Below are 13,356 nucleotides of genomic sequence, written 5' to 3'. Positions count from 1 at the left end.
CAGTGCAGAAATATTAGCACAAATGCAGCACACCGAAGCTGGTCAACAATCAGAGTTCTTTCTAACAGGAAAAGTTGGTTGTCCCCTAGACAACTTCAAAATACTTGTTTGCAAAAGCCCCAAGTTTTTAAGCGAGTTTCCAGTTTTTTCTTATCCAGAATCAGAGAGAGAATCCTGCTCTTTCTTAAAGATCTCCTAGAATGTGGCACACATTTAGAAGTAGATTAATATATTTCTATTAATGAATGAATAAGTGAACATTCCTGAAATGGAGCAATTTTCTCATAAATGCTCAGTCTAGTAAACTTTTCTGGTAATTTCTACCAATGTGTCAGGCTATTTGTCTCTTAAGAATTTTGTATTTTCCATCTTCTGAAATGATTCATGACAACCATTGCCAATTACATTTTCATAAATAGATGAAGCTGATATACAGGTAATTTACTTTCATTTGAATTCATGAAAATATATTTTCCATCTGAGGTTAATTTGGTTCCCTGCCAAAGTAGTACATAAATGGAAGGAACATATTTTTCATTAAAATTGGGCTGCTGAATCATGTAAGTCATATATGGTAAAATTATGCTGCTTTAAATATGCAGTTTTGACAAATAAAATTGCAAAATCACAAGACACATTGGAATCAAAGCTTGTATAAATACACGGATAATTTATTAAGTTAAGTAGTATAATATTAATGAATATAGACAATATGAAAAAGAACTAAAATTAGGAATTAATTATGACAATATAGATATTTGTTTTTCTGTGGCAGCTTTCTTCTCTAATATCTTTTGATACCCAAACTAAAACTTACCATTGTTGCCCTTTAAAGTCCAAGTTTCCTTCATGATATCAAACCTTTGTAGCTAAGCTAGGATGCTCAACTAATTTAGGATTATCTTTTAGTTTTTTAAATTATGTGTGTATATTTGTGTGTGTATTTATACATACATATATATGAGTGTGTACATATATGTGTGCATGTATGCGGTATGCATGCATATGTGTTTGTGTTTGTATGTATGTGTGTGTGCGTATGTGTGTTAATTTTTAGAAGTGGAGAACATGCAAGGTGTATGTGAGGTATTAGAATTCTGATATACAACTGTTACATGAATAAATTATTGACCCAGAGACTGGTATTTGGGTTCAAACTTCAAGCTGAATATCAAAAAAGCAAAGAAGCTGGCCACTGCTCTCACCTCTAGCTTAGGCTGAAAGGGATGATCCACATATGAGCTCTTCAACAAGTCTCAAACTACTGCCTTTCCTCAATGTGGCTGGAGAATGAATGCTCATATCTTCAGTGTGGCTGTAGAATGAATGCCTCCCTGAGACCTTGCTTCTGTCTTATATATTTCCTTAGTGTTGGGATTAAAGGTATGGACTATAATTCTCTTTTAGACTGGTTCACTCTTGTGTAGATCTGGGTGGCCTTGAACTCATAATCCTGAGTCCTAGAATTAAAGTGTGTACCATTACCTCTAGCTTCTGGCTGCTGTAATTAAATGTCTGTGCCCAGCTTCTATGGCTTGTAGTTGATTTTGCTTTCTGAATCCTGAGTCAAGCTTTAATAAATCATAAATAATATATCACTAAATATAGCAGTTAGCCTTAGATTGTAGCCTTTCTTCTCTTCATGCCATGAGATATTGTCCACATTGCCCTTGGTTCCCTTATATTTAACAATCCACAAATATAACTTAGCAATCTAGTGGTAAAATATTTGAACTGGAGGCATTTATCAGTTACCTTTCTCACTGCTACTGCAAAATAAATTACAAGATTTATGGTGAGATGATGCATACACATCATAAATAAATGTAATGACAACATAAGACAGAAATGACTTAAGGGAGGAAGTATATATTTTGCTTCACTGTTTCTAAGGTGTGAGGCCATAGGTGTAGGAGAGTGTAAGGCAATATTTTCTGACATTATTTTTTGTCTACTTTTTTATTCATTTCACATGGAAAAATCCTGAGTAAATTGGGAGTATGGGGGAGGAAGGAAGGACGTAGGAGTAGGAGGAGAGAAGAAAGGGAGCAGGGAGGAGAACATGAGGGATCAGGAAAGCTGAGTTAGGGAAAGAACAGAGATGGAGAGCAAGGAAACAGATGCCTTGATAGAGGGAGCCTTTGTGGGCTTAATGAGAAACTTGGTACCAGAGAAATTTCCAACAATCCACAAGGATGATCCTAAGAATCTAAACAATAGTGGAGAAACTACCTTAAATGGCCTTCCCCTATAATGAAATTGATGACTACCTTAAATGCCATCCTAGAACTTTCATCCAGTACCCTACAAAAGCAGAAGCAGACTTCCACAGTTAAGCACTGAACCGAACTCCTAGATTTCACTTGTAGAGAGGGAGGAAAGGGGTCAGGATCATGATGTAGAAACCCACAGAAACAGCTGACCTGACCAAGTGGTAGTTCACTGACACCAAAGTGACAGTTAGGGAACCCAAGTAAGACTGAACCAGCCCCCCTGAATGTGGGTGTCAGTTAAGAGGCTTGTGTGTATTCTATAGGGCCACTGGCATTGGAACCAGTATTTATCCCTAGTGCACGAATGGGCTCTTGAGGTCCATTCCCTATGGAGGGATGCTTTCTCAGCCCAGATAAAAGGGGGTGGGCTTATGTCCTATGCCAAATGATGAGACAGACTTTGATGATCCCCCCATGGAAGGTCTCACCGTCCCTGGGGAGTGGATGGGGGGTGGGATGGGGAGATTGTAGAGGGGATCGGAGGGCAGGAGGGAGAGGGAACTGAGATTGGTATGGTAAATAAGATTGATTTTAATTTACATAAAACTTAATTCAAAGGACCCTGGAAGATTGAGGGAGGAGGTGATGGTCTGGGGGGGGATCCCCGGGGAACCCAAACTCACCTGAAGCCGGGGATGCCAAGAAAAGAAAATATCCTCCCTGCTGGAAGCAGAGATATCTGTATTCACCCAGATTATTCAACTTCTAATCAAGTTGACAATGAAGATTGACCATCAGCTTTGTCTTCAATACGGAAGGAAAAACACAAGAAAACAAAAACTTAATAGTCAACATTACTTATAGTTCCTTACTGCGGCTTTTCATTCCTGGATATTTCTGCTAGTCACAGAATGCAGTATTTATTTTATTTTAATTAACAATTATAGGCCTCTCATTGTCCACATTTGCCATTTATGAAATATTTTTCTTAGCTATTTTCTGTTGTGGAAAAAAATGTCATGATTTCAAATGAAAGTTTTCTACTTGTCAGTTTGTTACACAAATACTTTACCCAATTCTTAAACCTAATGATGTAATAAAATGCAATTTTGGAACTGTACTTCTGTTGCTTAATCAGGTTGCATTGAATTCAGAAGATTCAATGAGAAAGAAACTGACTCAAGAGGAACTGAGCCCTTCTCATATGTCATGTTCTGTTCCATGATCTAATGTAAGTTTGCACACCAGTTAATTCTCTCATCTCTCCATGTTGCAAAGGCATCCTTTGACTGGCACTTGGTCTTATTGTAAAATTCATCTGTAATCTTACTTATAATTTCCCAGTTAATTGTGTATGTGTGTGTGTGTGTGTGTGTGTGTGTGTGAGAGAGAGAGAGAGAGAGAGAGAGAGAAAGATTTTTTACCAGAGATCCAATTAATCATTTATTTTATTTTGATATTTAAAAAAAATCCTAAAATGTAAGTTTAAAAGGTGATTATATTTTTTGACTTTCTCAGGTTGTTTTTAAAAAATAGACCTCTATATTTTTCTAATAAATTTTATTGTTTTTGTGGATCCATTGCTTACCAATTAATCAAATGTAGGAACTTAAAACTTAAATCAAAAATTTGAAACGAGTCTTGATGTGGCAATCCAGGTAATGATATGATGTCTTCTGGTCAGGATCCTACCAGGAAAAAAACAAATTTACTGATATGATGTGTGTTCCTATCTTACCTCAAGGTAATTTTATGTTCATACACTCAGTTAGTTCTTATAGCTCCAGGACTAGAGACTTGTATTCTTGTCATTCACTCAGTTCTTACAGCTCCAGGACTTGAGTCCTATGTTCTTATGGACTGTCAGAGTTTAATGTCTGTACCTTAAAAGTTTGGTAACAAACCAGTGTTGAAATTAGGTAGCCTACTTTTTCAATTCTGGTAGGAATAATATTATTTGGTTCAAGTTTTTCTAGCTAATGTACTAGATTAAAGGAAGGATAATAAAAAAATTCATGAGGGAAATCCTCTCATGTTATATAGAATCTTTCCCATTTTCAAGAGTAGGAGATTAGACTGGGATGGGCATCAAGAACAGATAATTTTTAGAAGTCTATTATTTGAGTATATGTGTGCCTACATGTATGATTTTTTGTGCCTCACACAAATGGAGATAGGTACCCATGGATGTCATAACAGAACATCAAATCCACTAGAGTTGAAGCTACAGATGGTTGTGAGTCACAATGTGGCATTGGAAGAAACCTCAATTCCTCCAAAGGGCAGTAAATACTTTATCTACTGAGCCAGCAATCTCTTTAGTCACTTTACGTGTTAAATATAATTATTTTTAAGTATAATTATTTTTCACCATCCAGAAATACTTTTATACATGAATATGCATATTTCCACAGAAGCTCTGTTAAGGCCTACTTACTGATTCTCAAAGTTGGTGGTTTTTAAAAATCAAATGTTAAAGTCTGCAGGTGTTAGATTTTGTTTCAGCCAATCAAAAGTAAACATTGATGTCAAAACTATTCTCTTAAGAAAGAAACCACTGTAAGTTTTCTGTAAATAGAAAATCCTTTACAAATCTTAGCTCTTCTGGTATGGTATTGAGCATCTGACTATGTGAAACTGAAAAATGACAGTGACAAAAGTAAATTATCTATCTCTATTGAAAATAAGCATGACACTTGTGCATTTTATGAATAAAATTATACTTAATGAACAAATAGAAAAGGGACATTATTTTACATGCAAGGCTATGATGATATAGGATTCAAACCAATGGAAGATTTAATGAGAGAGATAAGATTTTGTAACCAACAATGTTATTTAAATACATATGTACTTCTAGTATTTCCAATATTGAGCAAATACAATCTAAGAAAAAATTCAAAAAAATGAGTGATTATTCAAGGACCTTGAGATTTTGAGCAAAGCAATATATTGTTCCCATCTCTCAAATAATGAAGGGAAGGGAGGTTCAAACTAAGGAGTTCCTTGCAATGCCAACAGGTTTTGGTGCTCCAAACAAGCTCTTCTTATCCTTGCATTGTAGAAGATTATCTTTTCTGTGATTGTAGAGCACAGAGGCACCTTTTGCAATAGATATTTTCACTTTCTGTTACTGAATGCAATTGTATGAAGAACGAAAATCTCATCTCGCACTTCTACTATTGACTTTATAGTATTTATGGAATGCTGTGTGTAGAATATTGGTTTTAAAGATCGAGTTCATGAAAGGAAAACAGAACACATATATTTTGTATATTACAGGAAATACAAACTGTTACAGTTGTAAAGTTACAACAGTCAGTATTAACTGAAATACGTTTATTGCTCTGCCATACAGCATTTTATATGAAAAGTCGTTGTAAAGACACACACAGATTGACCCGTATGTTTCACGAGATGTTATTAAAGAATTTTTATATTTAAATCCCTCATAAACATTAGAAAAATTATATCTCTGTACACATGATCTGGGGATTTTGTGACTATTTGCGCACCTAGATACTTTCACCTAGATTTTGATGGCAACTTCTTATGGTCTTCAAGTCTTCAGATCCTTAAATACTGCTGACTCAGAATTGGAGACACATACCAAAATTGCAGCTGAATGTTCATGCATTTATAATGAAATTCTGTAGTGACTTCCAGAGGATATTCTACCTTGCAGCTTCCATTGTCTAAGAATATAATGTTTACAAAGTACAGACTAGAGAGCTGCAATTTTAAGAGGGCATGCTGTGGCTGATATGTATGTCCCTTTGCATACATGCTTTATTGTTAACTAGCAAGAACAGAAAGTGTCACATTATCGGAAACATATGCGACAAATACACCACTGGAAAGTCCTTTTGACAATTAAGAATTTTTTCCCGCACTGGTTATTTTACGTCTCAAAATATTTAAATCAATTGTCTTGTAGATTAAATATTTGCTTATAATCTTAATGGGTGGTAGAACAATGTTTTTGGCTTATTTTCTTATGAAATTCGAATATGTGTGGGAAATACAATGCAAGCAACAGTAAGCTGGATCCCCATACAACAGCCTGGAGACCTTGCATTAATTCACAACTGAGTATTCCTAACTTACTGTTCTACATTATGACATACTTCCAGATCCACAGAGAGCACAGCCAGTGCAGAAGGCATCAGAACACAGAGCTCATGTATACACCTCTCTGCCTTTCTCTACCTGCCAAATTCAGTCGAGAGCTTTAAGTACAGAGGGATTGGTGGATGGATTACATCATGACATTATGTCTGTCACTCTGTCCTCATAATTTGGCAATTTTAAGAAGTGACCTTTCTCTTTAAATGGAAAGAAAACAAGACTAGATTCTGAAGCTGGTTTACTAGAAATTAAACTGGGCTACAAAATATGCCAGCAATAATTCATTGGGGATATTTTGTTTCATTTGTGCTGTGGTTATACATTTGTATTTTCTTTAGTTGTCAGTCTCTAACCAAAATCATCCAGTAAACATTCCCCGCAAATGAAGAATAATAATATATGCATTGTATTCCAGCAGAAACCCCCAGTGACTTTCATTTCTATATTTAATAAAGGTGTGTCTTCTGAAGAACATAATATGATTCTATGATGGAGAAAATGAAAATTATTCTCAAACATGTATCAGTGATCTGTTTTCAATTTGACAATTAATGTATTTTCTTTACTATTCAGCAAAACTTGATTTTAAATGCTAACATTACTTTTATAAAATAAAGTAGATTTAATGGCTATATTTGAATGATCTATATTCTAACTAGGTAGACAGATATAGAGATAGGAAATTGTAATAAAATATAATAAAGTGTTTTGGAATAGACTACAAGACACTGATGCTATGATTACTGAATTCAAACAAAAATATATATGATCTAATACTGGAATCACTGAGTACTGAATGTGAACTTCTTGATGTCTTCAATGATACTGATGTAATACTACATCTAGAGGGCAATAAAGGACAATAGCAAAAATACATAATGATTTGGGAGTCCTTTCAACAATCTTGCCCAACAAGTCAAAAGAGGGCTTCTTGTCCCTGGTGTTAAAGTTTCTCTTAGAGACTCTATGAGTACTGTAGGTAGTATTGTCAGCAAAGTTGAAAAACTTTCATGTAAGCTGTATATGTGCATTTAGATACCAATTTACATATATTTTAGATAAACATTTACAATTATTTCAGATAACCCTGTTATTTTTTATTTATCTTAAATTTGAAATTATTATATCATTACATCATTTCCCTCATCCACCCAATGTAGTCTTCCAAATCCTCTCATGTATCCTTCTTTCTGTCTTTCCAATTAATGGTGTGCTCCTCCGTGGAAAAGACTTTTTCTCCTGATCTCAGAATTCCTTTATTGTCTGTAGTCCTTATGTAGAGTTATGGTTTTAGAGGCCTTCCCTGTCTTCCTCATCATTCCTATTGTTTTTGTCTTAGTTTACCTCATGTTAGGCTATCTTCCCTGTTGTTTTCTATTTTTACCTCACTCTCTACTGAACTAGAGCGTCTCAGTTTTCATATTTCCCTCTTTGTATTACTATTACCCTAATATTCTCTTGCTCCCCTGACCCAACAATGATGCCATTTTTACTTTCCTAGTGTCTGAAGTTACTCCATGATATGAACTCACATCTGAAGATTTTCAGCTATCAATCTCAAACTAGAAAAAAAAATTCAATATTTGCTTTTCTGGATTTGGGTTGCCATATTCAATGTGATTATTTCAAGTTCATGCAAATTTCCTGATTTAAATTATTTCTTTTACACCTGATGTTATCCCGAAGAGGTCAGGGTGAGAGTGCACCTCACATTGTTCTATGGGAGTCCAAAGTCCATGTGTATACTTGGGATGGGTACTGATCTCCTGCCCAAGGCTCAATAGATTACCTAGGCCTCCTCACTGACCCCCAGGTTCAGGGGGTCTTGATCAGTCCCATGCTGGATTCCCAGGCTGATGCCTGGGATTCAAGAGTTAACCTTTGTCTGGTCAGCTGTTTCTGGGGGTTAAACCAGCCCAGTCTTAATCCCTTTGATCATCAGTCCTCCCTCTCTGATACTGGCTTTCTTGAGTTCAGCTCACTACTTAACCAGCCAGTAAATGAAGTTTCTGTTTCCCAGTCTCTCTGGCCATAGGATTGTAGGCTGGCACTCCCCAGATCTATGTCTAAAATCCATATATGAGAGAGTACATGCCATGTTTCTCTTTTTGTGACTGGGTTACCTCACTCAGGATGGTTTCTTCTAGTGTCATCCATTTGCCTGCGAATCTCATGATTCCATTATTTTTTTCTGCTGAATAGTACTCCATTGTGTAGATGTACCACATTTTCTCTATCCATTCTTTGGGTGAGGGACATCTAGGTTGCTTCCAAGTTCTGGCTATTACAAATAAAGCTGCTATAAACATAGTGGAACAGACATCTTTGTTATATGAATGGGCATCTTTTGGATATATGCCTAAGAGTGGAGTTGCTGGGTCTTGTGGTAGGTTTATTCCCATTTTTCTGAGGAATCTACATACTGATTTCCAAAGTGGCTGAACCAGTTGGCACTCCCACCAGCAATGGAGGAGTGTCCCCCTTTCACCACATCCTCTCCAGCATAAATTGTCATTGGTGTTTTTGATTTTAGCCATTCTGACAGGAGTGAGATGGTATCTCAGAGTTGCTTTGATTTGCATTTCCCGGATGGCTAAGGATGTTGAGCACTTTCTCAAGTGCCTCTCAGCCATTTTAGCCTCCTCTATTGAAAACTCTCTATTTAGTTCTGCAGCCCACTTCTTAATTGGGTCCTTTGCTGTTTTGGAGACTTGCTTCTTGAGTTCTTTGTAAATTTTGGAGATCAACCCTCTGTCAGATGTGGGAGTTAGTGAATATTTTTCCCATTCTGTGGGCTGCCTTTTTGTCTTGCTGACTGTGTCCTTTGCCTTACAGAAGCTTCTCAGTTTCAGTAGGTCCCATTTATTAATTGTTGATCTCACTGTCTGTGCTACTGGTGTTATGTTCAGGAAGTTGTCTCCTGTACCAATTCGTTCAAGGGTACCACCCACTTTCTCTTCTAAGAGGTTCAGTGTGGCTGGATTTATGTTGAGGTCTTTGATCCATTTGGACTTAAGTTTTGTGCATGGCGATAAACATGGATCGATCCGCATTCTTCTACATGCCAGTCTCCAATTATGCCAGCACCATTTGTTGAAGATGCTTTCTTTATTCCATTGTATATTTTTAGCTTCTTTGTCAAAGATCAGATGTTCGTACGTGTGTGGGTTAATACCCGGATTTTCAATTCGATTCCATTGGTCTGCCTGTCTATTTTTGTGCCAATACCAAGCTGTTTTCAGGACTATAGCTCTATAATAGAGCTTGAGGTCAGGGATAGTGATGCCTCCGGACGTTGCCTTGTTGAACAGGGTTGTTTTGGCTATCCTGGGTCTTTTGTTTTTCCATACAAAATTGATTATTGTTCTTTCAAGGTCTGTGAAGAATTGTGCTGGGATTTTAATGGGGATAGCATTGAATCTGTAGATTGCTTTTGGCAGGATTGCCATTTTTACTACTGGCACTCCCCAGATCTATGTCTAAAATCCATATATGAGAGAGTACATGCCATGTTTCTCTTTTTGTGACTGGGTCCAAACATTTTTTATGTTTAAAAATATCAAGGCATCTGCAATTGCACATCCGTGAGTGTGTATTTATAACTCTCTCAGCTTTTTCTCCAATGAACTTAATGTCCAGGTTGACATGACTAATCAAGCCATTATAACTTTCACTTTTAATTTTAAGTAGAATGTGTCCTGTCTTCTCAGCAGCATAATAATGTACCCAGTGTGAAGGCAAACACCTCCTAATTTGTGCTCCAACAACACTCAATTAGTTAAAAGCAGTTGCAGCACAAATCTATAAGAATGTAGTCATATGTACTGGAGTTTACCATTCAAATGTAACACTGGGCATATAATGACGACAGGGACATGTTGTGTTTCTATTTTAATGCTTAAAGGTGACACGACTATTTCATTTTTGTCAATGTATCCTGATATGTTCAAAAATATTAAAATTCTGAAATACCTGCTAAAGTAATGACATTTTGAAGCTGTAGCAGCATTACCTCCAGCTTTATGGGATAAATACATCTCATAATGATCTCCAGAGCCCAGAGCTCTGACTAACACATTGAAATCAATTCAGCAGATCAATGAAGATAGTTTGCACAATATCCTACTTTAAGGTCTCCTTGAATGAAATTGTGATCAAAGGTTTGAGAAAAGCCACAACTGTAGAGTAACCACTGAATATACACTCCGAAGAAACATGCATGGTTGCAAAGCAGTTTCATCTCTTTGTTGAAGAAGATGAAAAGAACACAGGACTGTCCTAGTACAGACTAGCCTAGAGGGCAAGCTGTTCCACACCTGTAATCCCAGTATTCAGGAGACCATGCCAAAAGCATCACAAATTTAAAGTCAAACTGAACAACATAGTTACTTTAAGAGAAGCCTCAGCTATGTAGTGAGGCCTTGTTTAAATAGTAGACATAAAACATCTATCAAATTCTACATTTTATAAAATTGAATTTGAGTCATAGTCTTCAAAGTAACCATTTAAAGTATGATAATTTTTAGTTGTGAGCCTAGCCTTTAACGGCTGAGCCATATGGATTTTAGACATAGATCTGGGGAGTGTCAGCCTACAATCCTATGGCCAGAGAGACTGGGAAACAGAAACTTCATTTAGTGGCTGATCGAAGAAGAGGCAGACTCCCTTGGTTAAGTACTGAGCTGAACTCAAGAAAGCCAGTAACAGAGAGGGAGGACTAATGATCAAAGGGATTAAGACTGGGCCGGTTTAACCCCCAGAAACAGCTGACCAGACAAAGGTTAACTCTTGAATCCCAGGCATCAGCCTGGGAATCCAGCATGGGACTGATCAAGACCCCCTGAACCTGGGGGTCAGTGAGGAGACCTAGGTAATCTATTGAGCCTTGGGCAGGAGATCAGTACCCATCCCAAGTATACACATGGACTTTGGACTCCCATAGAACAATGTGAGGTGCACTCTCACCCTGAACTCTTGGGGAAGGGTCTAGGCCCTGCCCTATATGAAATGACAGACTATGGACACCCTCATGGAGGGTCTCACCCTCCCTGGGGGAATGAGGGGATAATGGAGGGGGGTTGGGGGGAGGGCACGGGAGGAGGGGAGGGAAAGGGAGAGGGACCTGGAACTGACTTGTGAAGCAACCTTGTTTCTTATCTAAATTTAAACTGGAAAATAAAATATATATAAAAAATAAAAAATAAAGTATGATAATGCCCAGATACTGAAATATCCAATTCTCAATGTCTGATGTCTGCTGGCATTGGTGGTAGAAGCAGAACCAGAAGCAGGAAAGGGAACATTTTCATCTTCCAGGATACAGTTCTCCTATCTATATGTGACAAAAAACATGTGAGTCTACTCTGAAAGTGTGTATTGTAGTTTCCTGGATTATGATTTCAGGATATTGTGGTTAGTTTTATGTCACTTTGCCACAAATTAGAATCACTTGAGTAGGGAGAATTACCTAAAGATTCCCTTAAGTGATGTGGGAAGTCCCACCTCTACCCCCACTTGATGTGGATGGCACTTTTTGGTGGCAGTCCAGACTGAAAAGGCATGGCAGAAGGAAGATGACTTGCTTTTGCTCTATTGCCTGGATTCCCTCTTATCACAAAAGCTGATTTACCAGTTGCTCCTGCTCCTGCTGATTCCTTTGCTGACTACAGAACCAGCTTTTCCAAGCTTCATGTAGACTAGAGACCAGAAGATCTCTCTGCCAATTTCTCAAAGGCCAGAAATATTTTATATATCTTTGTGGATTTTACTCCTAAATCACCTTCTTGTTCAACACAGTGCTACTAGTAGTGGATTAATTACTAAAGACAAAACAAATAATGGTTCCCTTAACGTATTTTATTATGTCCTTATTGACAGCCAAATATAAGATGATTAGTTTCTCAACTCCCTTGTGAAGTTTCTTTTCTTATACTTTCCTTTATAATTCACAAAAATAATAATATCAAGAACTGTGGGTCATCTTAGATCTCATGCTCCCTGAAATTGTGGTTTAAGAGCTTTGTGGTAGCCAATAAAATATGCAAGATTTCTGGCATACATATTTGCTAGTGTAAATTCACAGCAATGAGAATAGAGAGGTTTTATATTCAGTTCCTTAGGAACAACATAGGTTGAAATTTATATGTCCTTTATTTACTTAGACAATGCTTAAATGGATCTTCCAAAAATCAATCAATCAATCAATCAATCAATAAATAAAAAAGAGAAAGGGAAGCAAAATGGAAAAGTGGAAGTTCTGGTGTGTAGGCTATGAGAAAAATATCAACTTGTTTTGTTTGAACGTAAAACATGGGTACCCATTTCACAGTTAGTCCTCTCACCCCGAGAACAGAGAGTAGTTGTAGCTTTTAGGAGGCTTTGTACTGCTGTGGAAACCACAATATGACCAACATATATTGCATACATTTACACGATATATAGGATCATAAAAGCAGAGTTTTGTACTGATGCCAGACATAAGAATAGGTTGTCTTCAGCAACAACATTAGCAAATAATTAATCTGGCTCAAAATTATGTTTTCCTTGAAGATTAAATTATTTTTAGGTTTGCAATTTATTATTATTATTATTTTAATTTTAAATAGCTTGCTTCACATGTCAATCCTAGTTCCCTCTCCCTTCCCTCCTCCCGCACCCCCCACCATCCCCCCAGTCCCCCAACCTATCGCCACTTCCTTCCACGTAGGGGATATCTAGAGTCTTTCATTTTACTCAGGGCAGGGTCCAGGCACTCCCTGAAGAGTCCAGGCTCAAAGAGCATCCCTCTTTGTGTTACGAACACACGAAGTCCATTTGTATATCAGGGATAAACACTGATAAACTGCCCAGGGCCCCATAGGTTGCCCAGGCCTCCTCACTGACTCTCACATTCAGGATGCTCTGGATCAGTCCCATGTTGGCCTCCCAGCTGTTGGTCTGGGGACCAAGAGCTCTCCCCTGTTCAGATCAGCTGTCTCTTCTGGTTTTGCCAGGCCATTCTTTGCCAATTTGCTCA

This window comes from Mesocricetus auratus, unplaced genomic scaffold, assembly GCF_017639785.1.
Source record: "Mesocricetus auratus isolate SY011 unplaced genomic scaffold, BCM_Maur_2.0 Super-Scaffold_100015, whole genome shotgun sequence".
Classification (NCBI taxonomy): domain Eukaryota; kingdom Metazoa; phylum Chordata; class Mammalia; order Rodentia; family Cricetidae; genus Mesocricetus; species Mesocricetus auratus.
The sequence above is the reverse complement of the archived record's forward strand: the minus strand, read 5'-3'. Positions refer to the sequence as shown.